A 23,585-nucleotide genomic window follows, 5' to 3' on the forward strand; every position below is an offset into this window, starting at 1 on the left:
GTGGCTTGCTGCCTTGCCTATCTGAGTATCCAACATCGCACTGATATCTATATCTGTCTATATGCCAATTTCGCGGATGTGTGGGTTTCCTCAGCCGTGTTATCTCATTGAGAACGTTGCTGAACGTGCGTGGGTCAATTGGGGAGACGGCTGATGAGGCAGAGGCGTTAGATAGTCGCAAGTCGCGAGTCGCAGTCGCAAGCCAGATGACACATGGCACGCGCCCAGCGCAGACACAGATACAGATACACGACAGGGAGATACACGGCATACAAAACAAAACCTAACTTGACAAACAAACAAACAAACATTGGCATCAATGCCAAGCCTGGCTTGAGTCTGTCTCTCTGTCGTTTTAGCCAAGGTCCGCGTTTTGCTGTAAATGGTGAAAAGTTTTGTTAGGGCAACTTTTGAGTTACAGCTCGAATCGCGTAGGCCGTAATTAAAAGCGTATTGACTCGACTGACTGGCAATGCAACTCGTTTGCTGCCATCCCGCTTCCACTCGAACCGCCGGATACATGTATCTATGGGATACACTTGAGTTAGTGCTCTTTCTATTCACTTGTTATTGGTTGGCAATTCAGTACTTGAATTGCTTTGTTTTTTTTTTCAGCCCTACCAGCTGCCAATGGGGGGACTCTGTGTAGTTTTCACTCCGTTTCAAAACGCACTTGATTGCTGCGCATTACGCAAGCCAACTTCATTTTGGCTTTGGGGCCACATAGGTGAGTGCCATAAACCAATCGCCAAGTGGGCGTCGTCTTTAGAGTCGAGGTGTGAATAAATTTATATACCACCTTTGCCATACATAACATATAGATTTTACATATATTTATTAGCAGCCGTTTTGATGGTGCTTAAATTCCGCTCCTTGTAAATTGTTAGGACCAGAGCTAAAGTTCAATTTTATTTTTCATACGTCTGACTTATGTTCTTTGTAAAATTCATAAACAAAATTTTTGATTTTTTGTTTTATATTTTATTTCATTTAATTTATGAGCATCATAATATGCTTTATGATCTTGGCATGTTGCCGTAAATTGCTGCAGTCAACAGGAAAAAGGGGGGAATATTGTTGTTTAGAGACACAAATTGGAAATTTAAACATTTTGGGACCCCGAAAAATATTCCATTGGCTGAAATAGAGCAAGAGTGAAGGAGTGGGCGGAGAATCACTGGGGGACACGGAGAATCCGAGAATCAGAGAAACCAAACCAAGCGCCATTTTCCCCCTGTCTCTGGCAAAAAATGAGGTGAGAATTTAATTTGATTTTCGGTTTTTTATTACTTGTCAGTATTCCAAAACAAGTGCATAAAACTTGGAAAATTAGTAAGATAATTAGTGGTATTATATATATGGCAGAGTGTTCTTTGGAAAAGTCTTAACTTGATTGGAGGGTGTCAATTTATGTACGATAAGTGCGGCAAATTTATACCGTATCTTTTCTTATTTATTTAATTTATTTTAGAAAAATTCTAAAAATATTCCACTTTTATATAGTGATTTAAAAACCATTTTACTTTAAAATAACTGGCTTTGTTCCCTAAAAATTTAGCTTAAATAAATTAATATTTAAAACTGTCTCAATTTATCATGGAATATTTTGTAGGATTTTCAGTAGTAAACAAACACTTAGTTAGCACTTTCTCTGCGCTGTCTCTTTGTCAGCCCCGATTTTGGAAAGCGAAAATCCAACTGTCTGGCAATTGTTCAGCAGCTGCCCACTGCCCCATCGCTTTTGTCTAATTGCAGCCTCTATGGGTTTTGGCAACTACATGAATATTCATAAATAATAACTCGCCGCCATCCCAATTAGGAATAAGCCGCTCGATTCAGCCTGTTTCGCCCGGTGAAAGTGGGTCAAATTAAAATGGCATCGGAAATAGATTGCGCGAATGTGCCTGATAAGTACTCATGCTCTATTTATGTTGATCTCCTCCTGGTTTTTTGGCGCTCACACCAAAAAACATGGCAATCATCTAATTATAAAACGCGTGGCTCACACGAACTAATTTTAAAAGCTCTCGTCGATGAACATATTTAGCCAAAACACAACCAAAACAAATCAAAATTTCGTTCGTTCATCTTTATTTTATTATTATTTCAGTGAGGGGCAGGAATGACAGCAAGTGAGGTGAGGTGATGGGAGGAAAATTGGCTGAAATGCCCAATCAGCTGGCTGAAAATAGAGAGAACACGAGGAAAAACGTGTGCCGGCCCAAGAAACAAGACCTAAATTGGCCAAAGTCAGCAGGCGGTCTGCCGGCGATCTCTCGATCCGCTGGATACGTCAGTAAACAATTAACTGCAGAGAGCGATTTTGAGATACGAATGGCAAATCCCCATCGATCTTGCGGAGAGATGACGTGAAAAGCGCCGCGTGCAAATAGCCAAGTAATTACAATATAAATTTTCCACGTCAAGTTCATAAACACTGCGGCGCTTAATCAGCCTCGCTCTCCTCAGATGCTCACGTAGATTTTCCCTCTATTTATAGAGCTTTGTGTTATTTTTTCCTCGCTCGGTCAAGGTAATTTTAGGATCGCACTCAATACACTACTCGCACTTATCTAATGACGTTCAATTCCCTGGCGTTGGGCGAAATTTAAAAATAGCCCAACAATGATTGGCAAATCACATGGGCGGAATAAATAGATTCCGCTGCATTTTTTGGCCTTTTGCTTTTACTACCCGTAGATCTCTTTCTTGTTTTGATGGATTGGGTGGATGCAGTTTGCCGCTCGCTGAAAATTCGTTGAATTCCATTTTAATGGCTTTATTTATGGGGCGTGCATGGGCAGCGCGCTTTTTTCGCCGCCTTTGGATATTTATGACACTGCCGTCTCGGCCACAAAAAGTTAATCCCACTAAATGCCGTTGATAGTTTATATTACGATTTGTTGTGCTGGGCAAAATGAAAGATATTGGGGCATTTTAATTTTAGAATTGTGACAAATGCGCAACTTTTTACGGCTGCATATGCCGAGTGATCCGAGTCTCTGTTTTATGATTGATTTTCATTGTTTTTCCTTAGTGGGCTATTTTTCCGGGGGAGTATATCAGTGGGTTCTTGGTGCTTACTTTAGGCATTATATAGCTCTGAAAAACAGCTTTTTAGAAAGAAAACTGTTCTGTAATGCTGGAGAATTTTTTGTTTTCTTTGATTATGTCTTGTAAGTCCTAGAAAGCAGTGTAAATTAAATAATCAAGGAATAAGGAATAAACTACTTTTTTGGGACTCTTCTGACCCAAATTTTCCGTATTAATTTGCGAATACTTCCCTTATCAATTGGCATGAACGTCACAGACTGAGGATAAGCGATAGGATAGATAAAGTGGCGTACGTGTAACTCCATAGAGATAAGTCGAGCAGCGTCACAGAGCCCGCTCTCAAAAGCATTGTGCGTCAATCAGCATAATATACACGGATATATAGATGTCACACGGCTAAATATAGTCCCTGGGCTGAGAGCATGTAGTATACCCTATAGCTGGCGATATCGGGGAATATATATCCGTTTGATTAAAGGCACAAAGGGGGGCCTGGCAACCGGGCCAGTCGAATGCGAACCAATTTCCAATATTGTCAGCTGCTAATGAGCAGATTCCTCGCCCTGTGAGTGCTAGCAGGAGAAATATCTGTGAGGAAATATCTTTTGGGTTCTTGGATCTCTTGGCTTTTCGGCCGGGGCATCCGTGACACACTTCGCAGTTGCATCATTAATTTTCAGTTTTCAGTTTTCGTTTCGGCTTTTCCATCTCAGCCCTCTCAGCCATATGGATGGAACGGCAGCCCCTCGCATCTTGGACTAATGACACAAAACTATCTGCTTGTGGGACAATGGGCCAAGGCACACGGCTAGAGGCAAGAACAAATTTTGTCGTGTTTACGCTGCCAGATTGCCATTAATTTTATATTTATATAGATATATCCCTTAAGCGAGGGGAGGAGGGGGTCCTAGGCATTCTTGATATATCTTGTAATTTTTAATGTTCGCAGTGTTGTCGAGTGGAATTTTTGATCCAAACTGAAGTGTGTCACGTCGTTGGTGCTGGGGGTTTTTATTGATTTAGTGGCCCATTTCCTTGTTTCCTCTTTTCGGGGTATTTTTAGAGCCCCTTGCCTCTCCATGACGAACCAGAAATTGCAAGCCTATATTTAGCCCAAAAATCTATAGAGCACCGACATATAGATAGGCCTTGTTTACTTTGCTCCCCCACACTTTTCGGTGGGCTTTTGGATTTGTTTAGATGATAGCGACGTCATAGTTGTGTTTTCCTCGAGACTTTCAAATTCTCATGAACTTGACGTCGGCAAATAATTAGCTGAAAGCATTTTCGCTTGTTGTTCAATAATAATCAGCAGCTAATACTCGTTACGTGGAGCGATATAAATAGTTTGCGCGTGTTTATATTTAGCCACAGATACGGATACACAGCGAATTGGGACCATAAAACGATTGTCTATATAGTTTTGATCTCTTTGCTAAGCCAAACAAATTGGGCGGAAAAAAAGCGGAAGAAGAGAAATGCGCAAAGAGATATTTGTTTTTGTGGATAGGTGATTCTCCTCCAGCTACTTTTACTCCTCCGATGGCTAATACAATTCTTAAGTATTTTCTGTTTTGGTTTCCTCGGTTCGCTTTCGTCATTTTTCATGGCGGAAAGTCCGGGGTGGATGTGTCGTCGTCTACAAGTCAGGCAGGTCTCATTGGGGCCACATAAATCCCTTCAAATGCCATGACATGTAAATATTTTCCGAGTCTTATGGCTGCAAAAGAGCAACGGCGACAAGCCGAACAACTCTCTTGACTTGCGCAGCGCGCTTATAAAATATAATTTCATTCTATAAGAAAAATGCAAAGTGACAACATAATTCGCCAGTTTATCATAATCAAAATACGCCTACATTGTTCGCCTTATTTTTTGTAGTTGTATCTCTGACGTTGTTGTTGTTGTCTTCGCTCTGGCATGCAAACACTTTACAGGCACGCTTTAGCAGCGCAAAGAGTAACAACAAAACAGCAGATACAACACCAACACAACAATGACACAGACGAGTGTCAGGCCAAGTTGTGCGAAAATAACTTCAAATACTTTTTTGGATCTCAGTGCGCTGCACTTTTCCCTCTCTCACCCCTGAAGTATTTTCTCTTTCCTCCGAGCAGTACATGAAATTTCTTTTTGCCGGCTGACATCTTTTTAAAATGGTTTTTATAATGCCCTGCAATAGGGTAAATCACCTAGGAGCTTTAGGTTTTTACCAAATTTTTGTATCTATCTTTCTATTTATTTATCTATCAACCTATAGGTATCTATCGAACTATGTATTCATCACCTATGTACCTATCAGTTCAGAATCTATCTATCTATCTATCTGTCTATCTATCTATCTGTCTATCTATCTATCTATCTATCTATCTATCTATCTATCTATCTATCTATCTATCTATCCATCTATCTATCCATCTATCTATCTATCTATCTATCTATCTATCTATCTATCTATCTATCTATCCTCTATCTATCTATCTATCTATCTATCTATCTATCTATCTATCTATCCATATTTTTATTATGTATACCTATCAGGTTAGTATTAACTTTGTTTCTATCTTTCTATCTTTTTTATTTTTCTATCTTTTTATTTTTCTATCTTTCTTTCTTTCTGTCTTTCTATCTTTCTTTCTTTCTTTCTCCATTTACAGAGCATACAACTCTCGGCCTAAGACGGTTTCGAAGACGTCTCCTTGCTGATTTAGATTTGATTTCGGACAGTAATCTGTTCGCTCCTTGTCTAATGTTGATAATCTCACGGCAAATTAATGCTGAACACGAAGTGGAAAAGTCTTAACATGCATCAGTATGAATCATTGCGAGTGTTATTCTTAATTAACAGCGAACTGTTGGCTGCACCTAGCGGTGAGGACAGCCCATAAAAATGTGTCTCAAGATCTCACATCGCATGCCTTCCCATTCAAGAGTTTCCAGTCAAAGAAGATGCAAAAAAAAAAACCCAAAAGCTCTTTAATGAAATGTCAGACACTTAAAAATTACATTTTATTTTGGCACTCTTTAAGCCAAAGCCGAAAAACAGGTCAAGTAACAAAGTGATTTTAATGCTCAGACAATGTATGAGCATATTATACAATTCATAAAAGAGACCTCGGCCAAATTTGGTCAAAAGTAGGCACCACAAATTTAGTGTCTGCTTTTTTTCAACCATCATCTCGTCGTTTCGGCTGTTTCGGTTGTTTTCTTTGGCTCCCTTTGACTGGTCTTAACCAAGTTTGGGCAAACTTTGTGATTTGTGCTTAATTGCGGTTTCGCTTCTCTCCCTCTCAGCACACCATTTATGGTAACATTTGTGTCGAGAGTCGCGAAAACAAGTTAATAATTTCATGGCTGGCTTAATCATCGTTAGCCACGTCAGGCTTCTGAGCCGACTATTTTTAACAAAACATTTCACCATGGAAACGTGTTGCGACTCTTTGCGGGGAGCTTCTGCCATCGAATTTGCTCTCAGACTTGTGAATTACCAGCTGAACTTTAGCTAGACATTTAAAGCATATCAATTTTAGAAGATTTTGCAGCTGCAAAAATAACTGAGAATATTTAATCTTAAGTATATTATAATTTCATGGTGAATTAAAACTTTTGAGGGCTTAGAAAAATTTGTATTTAATTTTTTTGTTTAATGCAGTAATAATATTTATATATTTATTTTTATTTCTTTGTCTTATCTGTTTTTTTTTAATTTTGTGTTATTTTTATTTAGGGTTGGGTTTCTTTCTTGTTAGGAACAAAATTTCATAAAATAGAACCCTAATTTAAATTCGTGCTATTTTTGTGAAACCCCTTAATGAAATTGGATTATCCAATAACAGAGCTCTCGACGCTTGTTGGCCTTTTAATTACTGGAACTATTTTTACCGCCCAATGTGTCGACTGTACAATCGTCTAATGAAAATTTACGAGTCGCGCAACTTTGTTTGCTGCCCAACTACGTCAAACGGAATCGAGGGAAAGTGAAAATGGGGAAAGAACAGGCGCAGACACAGACATCTTTAAAATTCCACCTGTTGTGTGAAACTTTCCGCAGTCAAGGACATTGTAGGCCTTGCTTTCGTCATAGCAAACTTCCGCAAACACACAGATACGCTCGCACACACTCACACACGCACACCCATCGAAGTGGCAACGCAGGCGCCCTGTTAAGTATGCTATAAATTGCCGCTTTCATTCATGAAAATTCACCGGGCCCACAAAAAGTTTACGCAAGCAGGAAAAGCGAAGAAAACTAAGAGAGAGAGAGAGAGTTGGGGAAATTGCAGGAGAACGTTGCCGGCAATTTTTAGCTCTATCGATTTTCGAGGTTTCCTCGGCAATCGAGAGAGTGGGATATGGGTAAATGCTCCTTGACTTTGAACTAAGATAAGCTTTCCACACGTGGCGCTGGGTTCAAAGTGCACCAGGCCGTGTCCCAGGCTTTGTGCTTGTAGTTTCTTTTATTTTGTATTATATTTTTGCTCACCGGTTGACAGGCAAAACCGGTAAGCATTTATCATCTTTGCCGTCGTCGTCGTCGTCGCTCAGCCAACCCGATTCCTTTGCAAAGGCCTTGCCAAGAAGGCGTTCAAAATTAAAAGTCGCTCAACTGCGGCATAAAAAAGAAACAAAATGAAAAAAAAAAACAACAACAAAATGCATTGCGCAAATGCGAATGATATTAAAATGAAAAGTTTGCCAAGTAATAAACTGATAAAGAGGCGACGTCGGCGTCTGACGTCGACATATCGCAAGAAGGTAACTTATTAAACAACATGGCGCTGGCTTTTGATACCCTCACCTGAAGATACCTGAGAACGGGTGAGGTTCATCTCTAAGGTCGGGTTGGCAAGGGAATATTTTATAATACATCATTCAGTTCTTAAACTAAACACAATAAACATAAAAGTACAGTATTGAAAAAAATACAACTTTTGTTTTATTGTATCCCGATTTTATTAGTATATTATATTCTAGTATTAAGTTAGGAACCTTCTAGTTATCTTAAAGATAACTTTTCTAATATCTTAACAGATCAAAATAGTTAAAAATAGTTTTAAACCAATTTTTATTAATTTTTATTATCTTGTAATTTTTCTGTTCTAGTTTGATGGCCTTGCAAGGACATTTTCACTTCGGCCTCTGGGTTAGGGACTTTTCCTTTCTTGTTATTAATACACACACGCACTTATGCCGCGATCCAGTTGTTTTTGTTGCCGCGGCAGTGTGACTGCCTCGTTGCAGCAGATAAATGTAAATTATTATGTCGTAAATTTGTTGACTGCCATGTTTGTGGCTGCAGCCTCACACTGACATGGCCGAAGCAGAAAAAAGATACAAGAAGGCCAAAAAGCCAGGCGGCCAACAACAATGCGACTCAACCAGTGCAAATTAAAACCCCTGAAAATGCTTAATAAAATGCCTTGATTGAGTCGCCTTTTGCATAATGCGCTAAAAACAAAAAGCAATACGTCTAGAAAATACTGTGTAGAAATATGCATTGAGCCTGGGCGAACCGGATGCCTAAGATAGGCAGCAACATGTTGATTTATTTGAGTCGGCACACGACCAGACGACAATGACATACGCATCTAGAGTGGAAAAAAGTGCAAGTTGCCATGGTGCAAAGTTGCTGGCCGGCCACAAGACGTGGGGGCCAAAATGGCGAAGAGGCGTTCCAGATCGAAGCGTGCCAAAAACGCCTCCGTTTTCAGATACTTTTTCCTTGCAGCCCGCGGCCCGTGGCCCGTGGCGTGTACCAAAAGGTTTGCACCGCCCTTGAACTCGGCGCATATTGTGTGAATTTCCGCTCATGACTGACCGACATTTGGCAGATCGCTCGCCTCAGGTGGGTGGAGAATTCACACAAAGCAACCCCCGCACAAAAAAAGCCTCAAAAACCGGCCACAAACACTTTTGCCAGCAGACATTACGACGTCATTTCCTACACTTGTCGATGCCAAGTTCGCACGCAGAATTTTCGCTTTTGTGTGGAGGTGGAGGAGGAGTCGGCCCCACGTGATCCGCGATCTGTGGCCGAGTCGCGTGCCACATTGTCCTACACAAAAAGCGAAAAAAGCCAGCACACATGGGTCACTCACTCGAACTGAACTTGCTCCATAAAAAGAAGGCAGCTACAAAAATAAAAAAGAAGTGAGGAAAAAACGTAACCGATCTGCCAGAGAATGGAGGCGTTTGCCAATTTGGCTTGGAAAGTGGGTGCACTTAATATGCACACTTCGCTTAGGCGCGATCAATTTTCGTCTAGTGGGGGTGTGGGAACTTTTTGGCGCACCGCCGCCTGCTGCCTATGTATGTTTTCTCCCCATTTTTTTCTGTTGTTTATAAATTATTGCACATAAATTTCACACACAAAGTAGACTAAACTGCAACCGCCCACCCAACATAACGGACCCAAAAACCGAACCGATGCGATGCGGAACCCCAGAGACCTGGGCGAGATCGCCTTTAATTTAATTAGTTGCGCGTGCGGCGGCTTCTCTCCCGATTTTGTGGGATCTCCGAGCTGCCGGTTGCCGCCGCCGGTTGCCATTGCCAGGTTCCATGCTTCGCTTGGAACGCCTTGTTATTTATGCGTCGCCTTCTTTATGGCTTCCCATATAAATTCTCATTTCGCCTGTCATCGTTTTTTCCCCCCGATTTGGTTCTCGAGCGGCAGGGCAACTGATGCGTTAAGTGCACGGGATTTGGTTTCGAGTTGGTGAGCGCTTGGGCAAATTATGTGCATCTCAGCCGATCAGTTTCGGGGGTTGCAAGTGGTCAGCTCGGGCAATTGAACTTGACACTAAAATTGGGGCATTTATTGCTCTTTGCCATGGGTTGTGTGGTCAGTTTTCTATAGAGATCTTGAAATGGACAACAAGTGTCTTAAATATTTCTTATTATCTTTTGAAAATATGTCAAATCATTGGTCTAATTCCTTGATTAGAATGTTTAATTTCATTGATTTTACAATGTAAGTACAGGTATCGAACCCGGGTCAACACACACCACCAAGCACATTTATACTTTTTTGGCGTACAAAAATATTTGTTTTTATAAAATAAAAAAATTTTCTGCTGCTTAAAAATTAATGTGAAAAATGTAAGCTTTTGTTAATTGAATGTTTATAAAACCTGTTTAAAAATAATCAAAAAAATTAAAGCTTAAAATAACAATAAATAAATAAGATAATAAAAAAGTCAAACTGCGTTGTCCGGGAATCGAACCCGGACCAACTGCTAACATTGAGGTTATATTTTCTTTTTTGGTGTTTAAAAACTGTATTTCAATGACATAATAACAGTTCCAAAAATATAAACTACACAAATATAATATAATATACAAAATAAATACTACACAAAAAAAGTTCCAACTGCGTCGGCCGGGAATCGAACCCGGATCAACTGCTTGGAAGGCAACTATGCTAACCACTACACCACCGACGCCTACAAAACAAACGAACTAAGCCCAGCTCTTAAATTCGGAGTACTGATTACAAAGTAGACAAACTATGTTTACAACAATAAATGCATTATCAAATTACCATTTCATTTCCCTAGAACAACTAAGGCATACGTTTTATTGGCCGGCTAACCTTGCCAATATGTTGATTAATTTCTTTTCCAGCCTTTTTAATTGGTTCTGTTTAGTGGGCTCTTTCACTTGGCGGCGACAGGAAACGGTTTGTGTAACTATATTTCATATGAATATAATTAAATCGCAATGAAAACGAATAAAGCAAACAGTCAGTCGTCTGAGGCAACAAAACAAGCCGATCCGAACAACATCGGCTTCAACTTGACTCGAGTGTCTGTCGCTGGCTGTTATGGTTGTTGTAATGGACGCCCACCCAGTAAATGTCTTTTGCTGTAATAATTTATTATCACATTTACGTCTTGGCATCGCCAGCAATTAATATGAAAAGTAAATGGTGGAAACAGACACAGAAACAGAAAATAGAAAATTAAATGAATGAATCAACAGCCACGAACAGCGAGCGGGGAAAAAAATCAAGTGATCAATGAACAAAACCAAGTTGTAGCCCCATCCAAAGGCAATATCTATATGTATCTTGTATCTGTATCTGAGGCCGTATCTTTTGTGTTGGCGTCCGAAACCGCAGGAACAACGATCGGCAGCTTTTAACTTAGTTGGCAAAGCGTTTGCCAATGCAGAAATCAAATTAGCCGCAACAACAGTCGCAGCTCGTCGTCCGTAGTTTGTCTTGCGTATCTCGCAGATACATAGATACTTGTCGCGTTTGTTGTGTGGGTTGCCACTGGCGGTGTCCACTGTGCGTAGGTCGTACAAGACGGCAGCACCCTGTATCTGCGGCGCAGAATAATAAAATTTAACAATTTATTGCATTTGTTGCTTTAATTTGTTGTTGTTACTTGGCCAAAAACAAAACCAAAAAAAATGTATATTTTCATTCACAAAACGGCCGCCGTTGTATGCAAATTGATCGTTGTTGTTGTCGATGTTAACTTTAGTTTGGCTCTTGCAGTAGCTGCGCAGTCGACACACTTGGCAAGCGATGTTCGATGATTGCAACAGCAACAGCAACACAGAGGAAACAGCCACAACAACCAAATGAATGAATTGGGTTTGTATTTTGCCTGCGCCTTGGGCCAGGGCATGTTTGCCGTTCGCGTCGCCGTTTCGCCTCTGCCTACGTGGCGGCTACGTGTTGGCATAAATTATCTATTAATGCTCTTTGAATGGTTACTCGATGGATTCGAAGTGGCTTACGGAAGATGGGAGCTACTCAGGATCTGATAATATATAAACTGCCTCTAACGAGTAGGCTTTAGATACGATTTGTACTAATGTCTTAACATGGTTTTCAAATTTAAAAATCACTATAATTTTCGATGATTTATATTTAGGTTTATTTTAAAAATCGATTCTTTAAATTTTATTTCCAACTTTTCTATTTAATGGTTCAATAAATAAATATTGTAATAATGGATATTAAAATGTTAATGAATTGGATTCAAAACGATTATTAAATGTATAATCTCAAAACATATTTTTACTCCAACCTTGACCTTTCATATAATATATATATAAATAAACTATACATATATAAAATATCATGTGTTATTGTCATTATAACGATACTTTAAATATGTTCTTTTTTATAGAATCTAATATTGAATTTTCGCAAAAAGGGTATTTGCCAACCACTGGTCGTCTCACACCTAATCTCCTTTCGTTTTTTTCTGCAATTGCATGCTCATTTTATTTATTTAAAGCATTAAACAAAGACACAGACATGTGTTCAACGTTGCTTGTGACCGCTGTTGTTTGTGTTGCACTGGCGACATGCAACAAATGTTAGACATTCAATTTGTTGTTGACACTTCATTAGCAAACAAAAAATTAAGCGAACGAAGAAGCAGCAGCGGCGAAGTGGCCAAAAACTGGGTTAAATGTTGCTAAAATTAAGCGAGGCACGCAGTCGCAGCCAAGGAGCAATAGCAGATGCAACCAGAAGCAAATCAAGATATGGAAAATACTGGCCACCCATTCCCCGAGATTTCAAGCCTAACCAAATAAAAGCGAGTATTGGGTTACTAACTGGCCGAGAAGTGAAAGAGCTATAGGGAATGGCTGAGGGCTGGGCACGCGTTTCCTAATGAAGTTGGTTTCTTTTTCCTACCACTTTTTTATGAATGAACAAACGCAACGTAGTAAACTGCGCCCACATGCGCTCGATGATGAAATCATGAATGAAACGAGGTTCAAGACAAAACTTTGTGCCCGAAGAGCAGAAACCCCAGGTGCCAAAAGGGCACGCGAGTCGTGAGTGTGGGCAGCAAATGCAAATTGATGGCCATGGGCTGGCTAAGATGCTGCGTTGGTAAGATGCTGCCCTTTTGGGCCATTAGCCGGGCACACCGGAACCGCATTAGCATGTCCGAGATACGAGTTCCGAAATGATGAAAATCGGGGGACCGGAAAATGCCGAAACTTTACTGCTCCTCCCCGCCGCTTTGTCAATGCAAACAAATTAACTGTCAAATGGCTGTCGACCATTCGAGGTGCATTCAATAGAAGAAATCATTTCGAAAGAAATCTCTGGCCCATCAATGAAATGTTTGTTCAAAAGCTCAGTGGGTAGGAAGCGGACTAATCGTCTGGAGAACCGTTGCGATCGGAACTATCATATTTCAGGCGTTTGTCAACGGCTTCTATTGTTGGTATTATTGCATTTTTTATTCGGACTAGAATCATTTTCTCTAGTCGTTTGTCGTTCGCCTTTCCCAGGAAAGCGGTTGTTAAATATGTGAGAAAATGCCCATTAAATGCGGGGATTATCTGAACGTATCTGCGACCATAAAATGTATCTGCAACTAGTAAAAATCTTGGCTAAAGGTTTTTCGTAATTAATTTGCACTTTAGCGCTATTCATTATGGTTCTCAAAATCTTATCCGTGAATGGCTTATTTTCCACTCCTCCGCCAGGCAGATATTTTCTTTTTTTTTGCGGCCATTACAATTTTACGACTTGCTACAGCTGCCATAGCAGTAACAACAACCACTGCTAACCACTTCCCATGGCCAGGCTGACGTCATAAATGCATAAATGCAAGCGGCGATGACATAAATTGCATTTGAATATTGGCCAAAAGCGAGTGAAAAAAAAGCAGGCATAACCCCGGAGTTTAGGTTGAGCTTTGGTTTTGCCGCTTGTCACGATGTCTGACAGCTCTGGGGCATTGATCGATTTTTTCCCCTGTTACTCGATTTTTTGGCCTGCACGGGGAAGTGTGTTTTGTTTGCCACTTGATAAATTATTATATATTTGAAATTGCCTGTAATGGTCGAAAGGAGTTGGAAAATAAGGCAAGGTTGGGACTTGTTGGAACACAATTGAAATTTCAGATTTAAGAAAATCCAATGCGAAATGGAGAAGGCTGAACAACAAATATTTAGAAAACTAATTCAATTATACAGATAAAAAATATTTAATTTTTAGTGCATACTCTAAAATTTTTTAAATTGTATCTGTAAGATAATAATTATAATTATAATGAGGATAATTATCTTTATATACTTCTTAATTTGTATTTTAAAGATTTGGCATACCAGTTTTAAAAATGTTATGCATAAATGAGAATGCCTTTTAAAAAAAAAATGTTTATTTTCTTCTTATAATTAAAATTGTATAAAAAGTAATTTTGTATCTCATAGATACAGTCGCATCATGGCCAACTGCAGTTGACAACGGCAGCAGTAAGTGCAACAGCAACAAGAACAACGGCCGCAACAAGAGCCACTTTAGTTCGTCGCGTGGGTTGCTCCATTCATAACGACCGAAAATTTTCGCTGAATGAGTTGCAGTTTTGTATCTCTCGGATACACACGCCACCAACAATCTTGGGCCAACTAACGGGCCTCGATCGACCGAGTGCGGGGGGGGGATAAGACGGAAGAAAGCCAGCAAGTAGTGCACCAGAGGATTAGGGAGTGGTGGGCGGCTGAGCGGCTGAGCGGGAGCATTCAATACGCTGATTGGGAACCAGCCACAAAAAGCTAAATAAAACTCGTCGGCGATTTACATAAATCAGCTGCAAATTTGTTCCACTGTTCAAATGCAATGTCGCCTTTGTGCGAGCGAGAGGTTCGAGGAAGTGGCAACAGCTTCCACCAGAAACTCAGCGACGGCCCAAGCGACAGACGGAAAAAATAAAAAAAAAGAAAAAACAAACCAAAAAAAGAGATCCCAAGTCTCTGCAGTGGCCCAAAGTCAACGCGTGTCGCATTTGGGAAAACTTGCTGCTGGCGTTGCTTTTTTTCGGGCTTGACTTCTTTTAGTTTTATTTATTTTATATTAGTCTTTTTCTGCGGGGGCCCGTTGGCAAAGTTAGTAACTTTGGTTACAGTTTTGCTGGGTCTGGCCAAGGAAAGGAAGACAGAGATAGGCAGGAAAGACTGCGATTGCATTCGCATATGTTATGTAAGGTTGCGACCTTTTGAGGGTTACTTTAAGTTTAATCTTGCTTAATGTAAGTAGTTAAGTGGTTACTTTTGACTACTTCGCACAGTATGTTGGCATAATAACTTAAAAACTTAACTTAAATATATAATGTTTCAACTTTAAAATATTAACATAGGTATACCTAATAAACAAAAATGTATTGTATAGTATAAGATACTATATAATATTATCTTTTCAAGTATTTATTAAATATTTTTAAGCTTTTTGTTCAACAGTAGGCATACAATAAATATGTTTAAAAAAATGTATATAAGATTTTACAAAAAATCGAATTGTCGTTTAAAATACATAGCTGAAAAATATTTTTTTTAATGCATTGATCTATTATAATTTTCTGATATCTCAATAAAAGTTTTCTGCTATTTAGGTACAATTTTTCAACAACTTTCTGCCCAACTGAAGTCGCCATTTAACCCATTGACAGATAAACGACCACGATGTGTTTTCTGCCCATCCCCGTCCTCCCACTAATTAGCCCTCCTGTCCACTTTCTGGGATGGGCCACAAATTGTCGCATCTTTCGGCGTTTGACATGGAACCGAAAATGCCAGCGGACAGTTTTCGGCTTTTGTGCTAACGATATGTGTCTGTCCAAGCCATCAGTTGGCACCAATTGCCAAGGATGAGGTGGTGGTGCTGGTGCTGGTGCCAAGGGGTTGGGATGGAGACGCATAAATCTTGGTGCCACCGAAAGCAAAAAGACTTTTCTTTTCTCTCGGAAAAACTGTCGTCTTTACTGAATTTTCCGGCGTTCCGTTTCGAACCATGGCGATAGGCGGCATGGTTGAGCTCATTAGAAAATATGCGCGTAATTTGTGAGTTTCGGACTCTGAAAATGGACCGGGGAACAGCTATTTTCTGATTTGTCTGCCTCCCTCCATTGAAATGTGTCAAGTGGCGTGAGCAGCCAAAGCCCCTTGATGATTTCTTTTTATGGGAATGGGAAAGGGGAGGGCGCACTTGAAACTTGGCTACCAGACTTTGACCACCAATCGAATTGCTCGCAGTCAAAAAAATAGAAGAAAATAAAAAACAAAAATCCAAAACAAACCAAACAAAAAGCGGCACTGAAAAAGGCAATCCAAGAGTGGGCAGTCAGGCGCGCGCTACGCCCACAAAAATTTCGAGAAACAACTAGAGGAGCAATAACATAAGATTTCAAATCACGCAAAACTACAGCAACAACAACTGTGGCAGTATAAAAGATATAGCGACAACAGCAAACAGAACAATAAAGAGCACAAGACTTGATGTAAATTATTTGGCTACCATATTTAGTTGGAAATCTTGTATGATCTGTGATCTCTGGCGGCGATGACGATGGTGATGGCTGCCCCTGTTTCTCGAGTGGAGTACCCTTGAAATGCGGCTAAAGGGTATGACGGACACGAGAGATCTCAGCGAGGGAGAGGGGATTTTTTGGAAAGCTCCATTGTGAATTGATTTACGTAAAACGCGCTGAGGAGATGGTAATTGGGGGCATTATAAGGGGGAAATGGGATTTTTGTTTTACCATGTGATATAATTTTCATTATTGTATCTTAATGAAGAGTAAGTAGTTTTTGTATTCAAGAAACACTATTTTTTCTTAAATACTCTATTTTTTAATGGTGTCTTCAATTCATAATCAGAAAAGAATGTCCCACTGATCTTGAATACAATTTTTAAAATTAAAAAACAATTTATTCGTATTTAGAAAAGAATGTATCCTAACCCACCGCCGACACTTTCCTCGAGCATTAGGTCTAAGCCATCTTGGGCAACCCACGGTGGTAATGGCCGCTAACCGCTAACCGAATCCCCAGTAAACCACCATCAGCGCTCAAGCGCTGGACAGAAAGTAAAAAATTAAGAAAAAAAAACAAAAGACAGAACAGACGGACCGACGATGGCGGGATGTTGAGCTGTGACTGACATTTCGCTTCAAAATGTCAGATGGCCTGGTGCTGGTGCTGGCCAAGTACGAGTGATCCAGCCTGCTGGCCCCGGCATGACAGTTCAAATGTGGCCAAAACACGGTCTCGCCTCAGACGAGACCATTTTGTGCCGAATGCGCCATATTTGGGCCCAGCTGTGTGTGAATATCCATTGAGGTTGTCATGAGAGGACCCCCGCGCCGAAAAAAAGAGCGTGATGAAGTGCAGCTGAGCCGAAAAAGCTACGACTCAAGATACACACATATATATATATATACTTTTGGGGAGCTCTGGAGATGAAGTTTATTTGTGCTGCAACACATCTGAAGCATCACTTGGAGCAGGCGAAGGAGAAGGTCTGACTTTGGTCGTTAACCGGAAACCCCCAGCGACAGCCTATAATTTGCAAATTTAATTTGCAACACACGCCAACATGTGACCCCAAAACGGCAAAATGTTATAAATAATGTGCAGTTGCAGTTGCAGTTGCAGTTTTGCACTTTTGCTATATGCAGTATGCTCCATGCTGTACGCTGTATGCTGTATCCAGCGGATCGTAGGTGTCCAGTGTGGCTTACCTTAAACTAGAAATGCTCGGCTTATGAATGGAGCTCTAGCTCATGAATGAAATCAACTCTGGGGCTTGGTCTCGGTCTTGGACCCCTCGACTCCTCTGTCTTCTGGCTGCCGCATGTTCGATTGCCTGGCACAGACAACAATTTTTTATGCAAATGAAAAACGCGTTTTGCGGTTTTTCATCGAAAATCCAAGCAATTTCAACTGAACTCTGCTTATATTATCTTTTTTTTGCTTTTCTAGCACTCGTTTGATTTTGCTGTATTTAAATGATTGTGGTTTTCGATTTGGGTTTGTTGAGGGTTTTTTTTATCGCAATATGCGTGGGTTGCCACCGAGTTCCACCAGAAGGCGCCGACAGGTTGGGCGTTATTCTACAAAGATCAAGAAGTCCACTTAAGCGATAGAGAAGATTAGGATCTCTGAAGGAGTTTACCTTTTATTAATGTGTTCGAAAGATGGCAATACAAGATAAATGACGCATTAAGAAAAATAGCAAGAAGCTCAGATGTATGATCAACAAAATATGTTTAATCCACTCAGTGATAAAAAATTGACCAATAAAAATTAAAATCTGCAAGTTGCATAAAATTGTTTTATTAATATTGGATAAAAACAATATTAAAGTATTTAAATAATTTATCAGTCCCATGAAAAGAACTTGTCTTGATAGGTTTTTTTTAGATTATTGAAAATATAATATATAATAATATTTACAGACTTACATCCCTTATAAGATAATAACCAACTACATTTACCAACTACAATTTACCTAATTGACATGTTACAATCGTCGGCGGAACCGGCTCATTCCCTTAATGCCATTTAAGCCACGCTTAAGATCCCATAAATCCCACGTTCTACCCCGGCCTTTGGCTTCTGAGTTAAGCTTATATTTTTAGACCCGTGATGGCAATTTATTCCAACTTGAAAGTTGTCAAAAAGTTTACACAAATTATAACTTAACTCGAATGCAAACCGCAGAAACCAAAAGTCAGCCCACACGCTGTGGCTTTCGATTCATACATTTTAGAGTTCCGAATCGATTTTATTTGATTTGATTTCGCCAGCGGCGCAGACTTGGCGCCAACTTCCAGACCACAGGTGACAATGCAAAAAGCAAAGAAAATGTATACAGATAAATAAAATAATAATAATCAAGTTGACCTATACGAAGCCATTTGTGGCACACTTTTTCGACCCACACACGTCTTATGCTAATGGCTGGACTTAACGCAACTTTTGATTTTGGACCAGTTCGGCTCGATTAGGTTGGTGGCTGTGACGAATCTCCGAAGGCATCGGGCCATTATGCAAATACGGGGGGGGAAATGGAGGGCCCCGTGCAATCCATCAACTGCATTGTGCCACCAACAAAGCCTGGCCGGGAGCAATCACAATCTTGCCTCCCATGTAAATGGCAATTAAGTTGCCGTCGTCGCAGTCGTGAACTTGTGAACCATTCCATTCCGAGAGGCATCATCATCATCAGCATCATCAGGTCCGCGGGACTGCGGGACTGCGGGTCTGCGCGTCTAGGAGGAAGTTCGGTTCCATTTCCATGTCCAGTGGTTCCTGCAATTAATCGCGGCTCAAGTGGCTCGCTGATTGCAATTAATCTTCATTAAGGCCATGGCTGCAGATTCTGCTGCTGCTGCTGCCCGTTTCTTTGGAGTGTCCTTTGGCCCAGGCATTTGACACAGGTCTTTTACTTGTCCCCCTTATCCCTGCCCCTCCCAAGAGCTTATCCTTACAAACCAATTTGGCGATCGTGAGGTGTTGTTGTCGTTGGCCGAAACCGCAACTGCAACACCAAGCGCTGCAGCAGCAGCAGCAGCAACATCGCCAGGTGACCGCACAGCAATCACCTTAATTAAACATTAGGCAAGCCTCGCTGAGTGCCAAGCTTCTGGAGATTGTGTTTGTGCTCGGCTTGGTTTTCTTGCCTCGGCTTGGCTTGACTGCTGTGGTGTGGTCCATGTCAGCGATTTCCGTTCGGCACAGGGTAACAAAGGTTGTGCCGCACAGTGGTCCTGGCCTTGATAAGAAAGGGGTGGCTGGGAAATAAACGATCCTCAACTATTTTTCCTTTTTAAAAAGGTTTTCTAATTTGTAAGAAGCATCTCGCAAGCTAAGAAGAGATTTTTCAATATAATAGAATCATTCACTTTAAGAAGGCCAAAATAAAAATGCACCGTTAAAAGAATATTAATTATAATAAAAGTTAATCAATTACAACACAATATCTGATTAAAATTATACTTTTGATCAATGGCAAACACGTTTTGGAAGGATACATTTTTGTTCATCAGCTTCCAATACCTTTAGTTCATCATTATTCATTTCCGGGAAAAAAGGATCCTACACTCCGTTTCCTACAATCTCCATTGACTGCAACTTTGTAATATTCAGGGCATTCATCTTTTTGCGAGCAGAACGAGTATCTGAACACCAAAAACCCAGAGACAGCTACTGTAATATATGTGCCAACCATTCTGTTTGCAAACTTAAAGATCCAATTCTACATTCCTTCTAAAGAATGTCAAGCATACTAGGAACCACTGTGCCCCGTGTGCATTGAGCCCGGATGGTTGCCTTAATTTTCTTGCAGTTTTCTTGGCTGTTGGCTTTCATTCGTTCGTGTTTGTTGTCGGCGGTGTCAACGTCGCCTCTCGTTGACAAATGCTGAAAGGCTTTGTGTGCGAGTCTGTCTGCGATTTTCATTGGAAAACGTGGAACGATCACCCAGGTTGATTTGACAAAAGGAGGCGAAAAGCGGAGTGAAATAAAATAAACGGGTCACGTTATTAATTGGTTAACCCTTGCCAAGAGATTTATGAATATTGATTGCAAGTGAAGTGCAGCAGCAATCGCAAAAAGTGGCAGCTGCATTTGGCCCTGGGCCGGCGAATCGCTCCCAGATTGAGTCAGCTTCCTGTCGATTAGGGTCACAAGAGCCAACTCAAGACTGAATGCCGAATGCCCTGCCCCTCGGTCAGCCGGGGTCATTTCCTGGCTAATTAGTTGCCATGAGAGATTTGTTTTTCCCTTGCCTTCTGTATTTTTTGTTTGGCGGCCTGCTCTCCATCGGCAATTAAGCTCCGTCGCGTATTTATGATATTAATTAATTAAGACCATTTGTGTGGCGTGTCTTTATCTGGGGGAAATACGAGAACTGCGTTGGGCTTGTCTTTAATTTGCCATAAATGGCATTGGATCCCTGGAGAACGGCATTGTGAGCGATCTGACTTTGCATAGGAACTTCGTTCCGTTCGAAATCACTGAGGCAGAACAAGTTTCGAAAATAGTTGTAAATGCTTGTCATTTAAATAGAATTAATTATAATCGAAGCTTTAAGAGTGTTTACCAAAATGTTCAATGCTTTGTTTATTTTTGAGTTCAGCTATAAAATAAGTTATTACTAAAACGTAAAATTTGATCATGAAAAAAGGTTACAATTTCGACCATCGCTAAAATGTAATACTTTAATGAAGAGTATAAGAAAATTAACCCACAAACTCAAAAAGTTATGCCACTTCTAAATCGGAGGCCGATTACCCGAGTTATGAAAGTTAGAAGTGCAATTTTGGGACCCCATTCTAAAAGCAACTGGGTTTACGGAAAATTCGAACATGAAAATGGGTCAAAATTTCGAACCTCCCTAAAGTGTAATATTTTAATCTAGATTATTAGAGAATACGATTCCGAGCTTAGAAAGGTATGCCACTTCTAAATCGGATTCCGATTACCCGAGTTATGGAAGTTAGAAGTGCAATTTTGGGACCCCATTCTAAAAGCAACTGGGTTTACGGAAAATTCGAACATGAAAATGGGTCAAAATTTCGACCGTCCCTAAAGCGTAATATTTTAATGTAGATTATTAGAGAATGCGATTCCGAGCTTAGAAAGGTATGCCACTTCTAAATCGGATTCCGATTACCCGAGTTATGGAAGTTAGAAATGCAGTTTTGGGACCCCATTCTAAAAGCAACTGGGTTTACGGAAAATTCGAACATGAAAATGGGTCAAAATTTCGACCGTCCCTAAAGCGTAATATTTTAATGTAGATTATGGGAGAATTCAACAACGAGCTCAAAAAGGTATGCCACTTCTAAATCGGATTCCGATTACCCGAGTTATGGAAGTTAGAAGTGCAATTTTGGGACCCCATTCTAAAAGCAACTGGGTTTACGGAAAATTCGAACATGAAAATGGGTCAAAATTTCGACCGTCCCTAAAGCGTAATATTTTAATGTAGATTATTAGAGAATGCGATTCCGAGCTTAGAAAGGTATGCCACTTCTAAATCGGATTCCGATTACCCGAGTTATGGAAGTTAAAAGTGCAGTTTTGGGACCCCATTCTAAAAGCAACTGGGTTTACGGAAAATTCGAACATGAAAATGGGTCAAAATTTCGACCGTCCCTAAAGCGTAATATTTTAATGTAGATTATGGGAGAATTCAACAACGAGCTCAAAAAGGTATGCCACTTCTAAATCGGATTCCGATTACCCGAGTTATGAAAGTTAGAAGTGCAATTTTGGGACCCATTCTAAAAGCAACTGGGTTTACGGAAAATTCGAACATGAAAATGGGTCAAAATTTCGACCGTCCCTAAAGCGTAATATTTAAATGTAGATTATTAGAGAATGCGATTCCGAGCTTAGAAAGGTATGCCACTTCTAAATCGGAGGCCGATTACCCGAGTTATGAAAGTTAGAAGTGCAATTTTGGGACCCATTCTAAAAGCAACTGGATTTACGGAAAATTCGAACATGAAAATGGGTCAAAATTTCGACCGTCCCTAAAGCGTAATATTTAAATGTAGATTATTAGAGAATGCGATTCCGAGCTTAGAAAGGTATGCCACTTCTAAATCGGATTCCGATTACCCGAGTTATGGAAGTTAGAAGTGCAATTTTGGGACCCCATTCTAAAAGCAACTGGGTTTACGGAAAATTCGAACATGAAAATGGGTCAAAATTTCGACCGTCCCTAAAGCGTAATATTTAAATGTAGATTATTAGAGAATGCGATTCCGAGCTTAGAAAGGTATGCCACTTCTAAATCGGATTCCGATTACCCGAGTTATGGAAGTTAGAAGTGCAATTTTGGGACCCCATTCTAAAAGCAACTGGGTTTACGGAAAATTCGAACATGAAAATGGGTCAAAATTTCGACCGTCCCTAAAGCGTAATATTTAAATGTAGATTATTAGAGAATGCGATTCCGAGCTTAGAAAGGTATGCCACTTCTAAATCGGAGGCCGATTACCCGAGTCATGAAAATGGGTCAAAATTTCGACCGTCCCTAAAGCGTAATATTTAAATGTAGATTATTAGAGAATACGATTCCGAGCTTAGAAAGGTATGCCACTTCTAAATCGGATTCCGATTACCCGAGTTATGGAAGTTAGAAGTGCAATTTTGGGACCCCATTCTAAAAGCAACTGGGTTTACGGAAAATTCGAACATGAAAATGGGTCAAAATTTCGACCGTCCCTAAAGCGTAATATTTAAATGTAGATTATTAGAGAATGCGATTCCGAGCTTAGAAAGGTATGCCACTTCTAAATCGGAGGCCGATTACCCGAGTTATGAAAGTTAGAAGTGCAATTTTGGGACCCATTCTAAAAGCAACTGGGTTTACGGAAAATTCGAACATGAAAATGGGTCAAAATTTCGACCGTCCCTAAAGCGTAATATTTTAATGTAGATTATGGGAGAATTCAACAACGAGCTCAAAAAGGTATGCCACTTCTAAATCGGATTCCGATTACCCGAGTTATGGAAGTTAGAAGTGCAGTTTTGGGACCCCATTCTAAAAGCAACTGGAAATCGGAAAATTCGAACATGAAAATGGGTCAAAATTTCGATCCTCCCCAAAGCGAAATATTTTAATGTAGATTATTAGAGAATTCAATCCCAAGCTCAAAAAGGTATGCCACTTCTAAATCGGATTCCGATTACCCGAGTTATGGAAGTTAGAAGTGCAATTTTGGGACCCCATTCTAAAAGCAACTGGGTTTACG

The 23,585-nt window shown here is 40.3% G+C and overlaps 1 protein-coding gene and 1 non-coding gene across 2 annotated transcripts in view; both read right to left on the bottom strand.

Moving 5' to 3' along the window:
* Positions 1-23,585, bottom strand: part of LOC108024793 (AF4/FMR2 family member lilli) — a 42,142-nt gene that overhangs the window by 14,670 nt on the left and 3,887 nt on the right. The window lies entirely within an intron of this gene.
* Trnag-ucc (transfer RNA glycine (anticodon UCC)) lies at positions 10,428-10,499 on the bottom strand. Its single transcript has one exon. It is a non-coding gene; the product is annotated as a tRNA-Gly (tRNA).

The sequence above is a fragment of the Drosophila biarmipes genome, chromosome 3R, assembly GCF_025231255.1.
Source record: "Drosophila biarmipes strain raj3 chromosome 3R, RU_DBia_V1.1, whole genome shotgun sequence".
Classification (NCBI taxonomy): Eukaryota; Metazoa; Arthropoda; class Insecta; order Diptera; family Drosophilidae; genus Drosophila; species Drosophila biarmipes.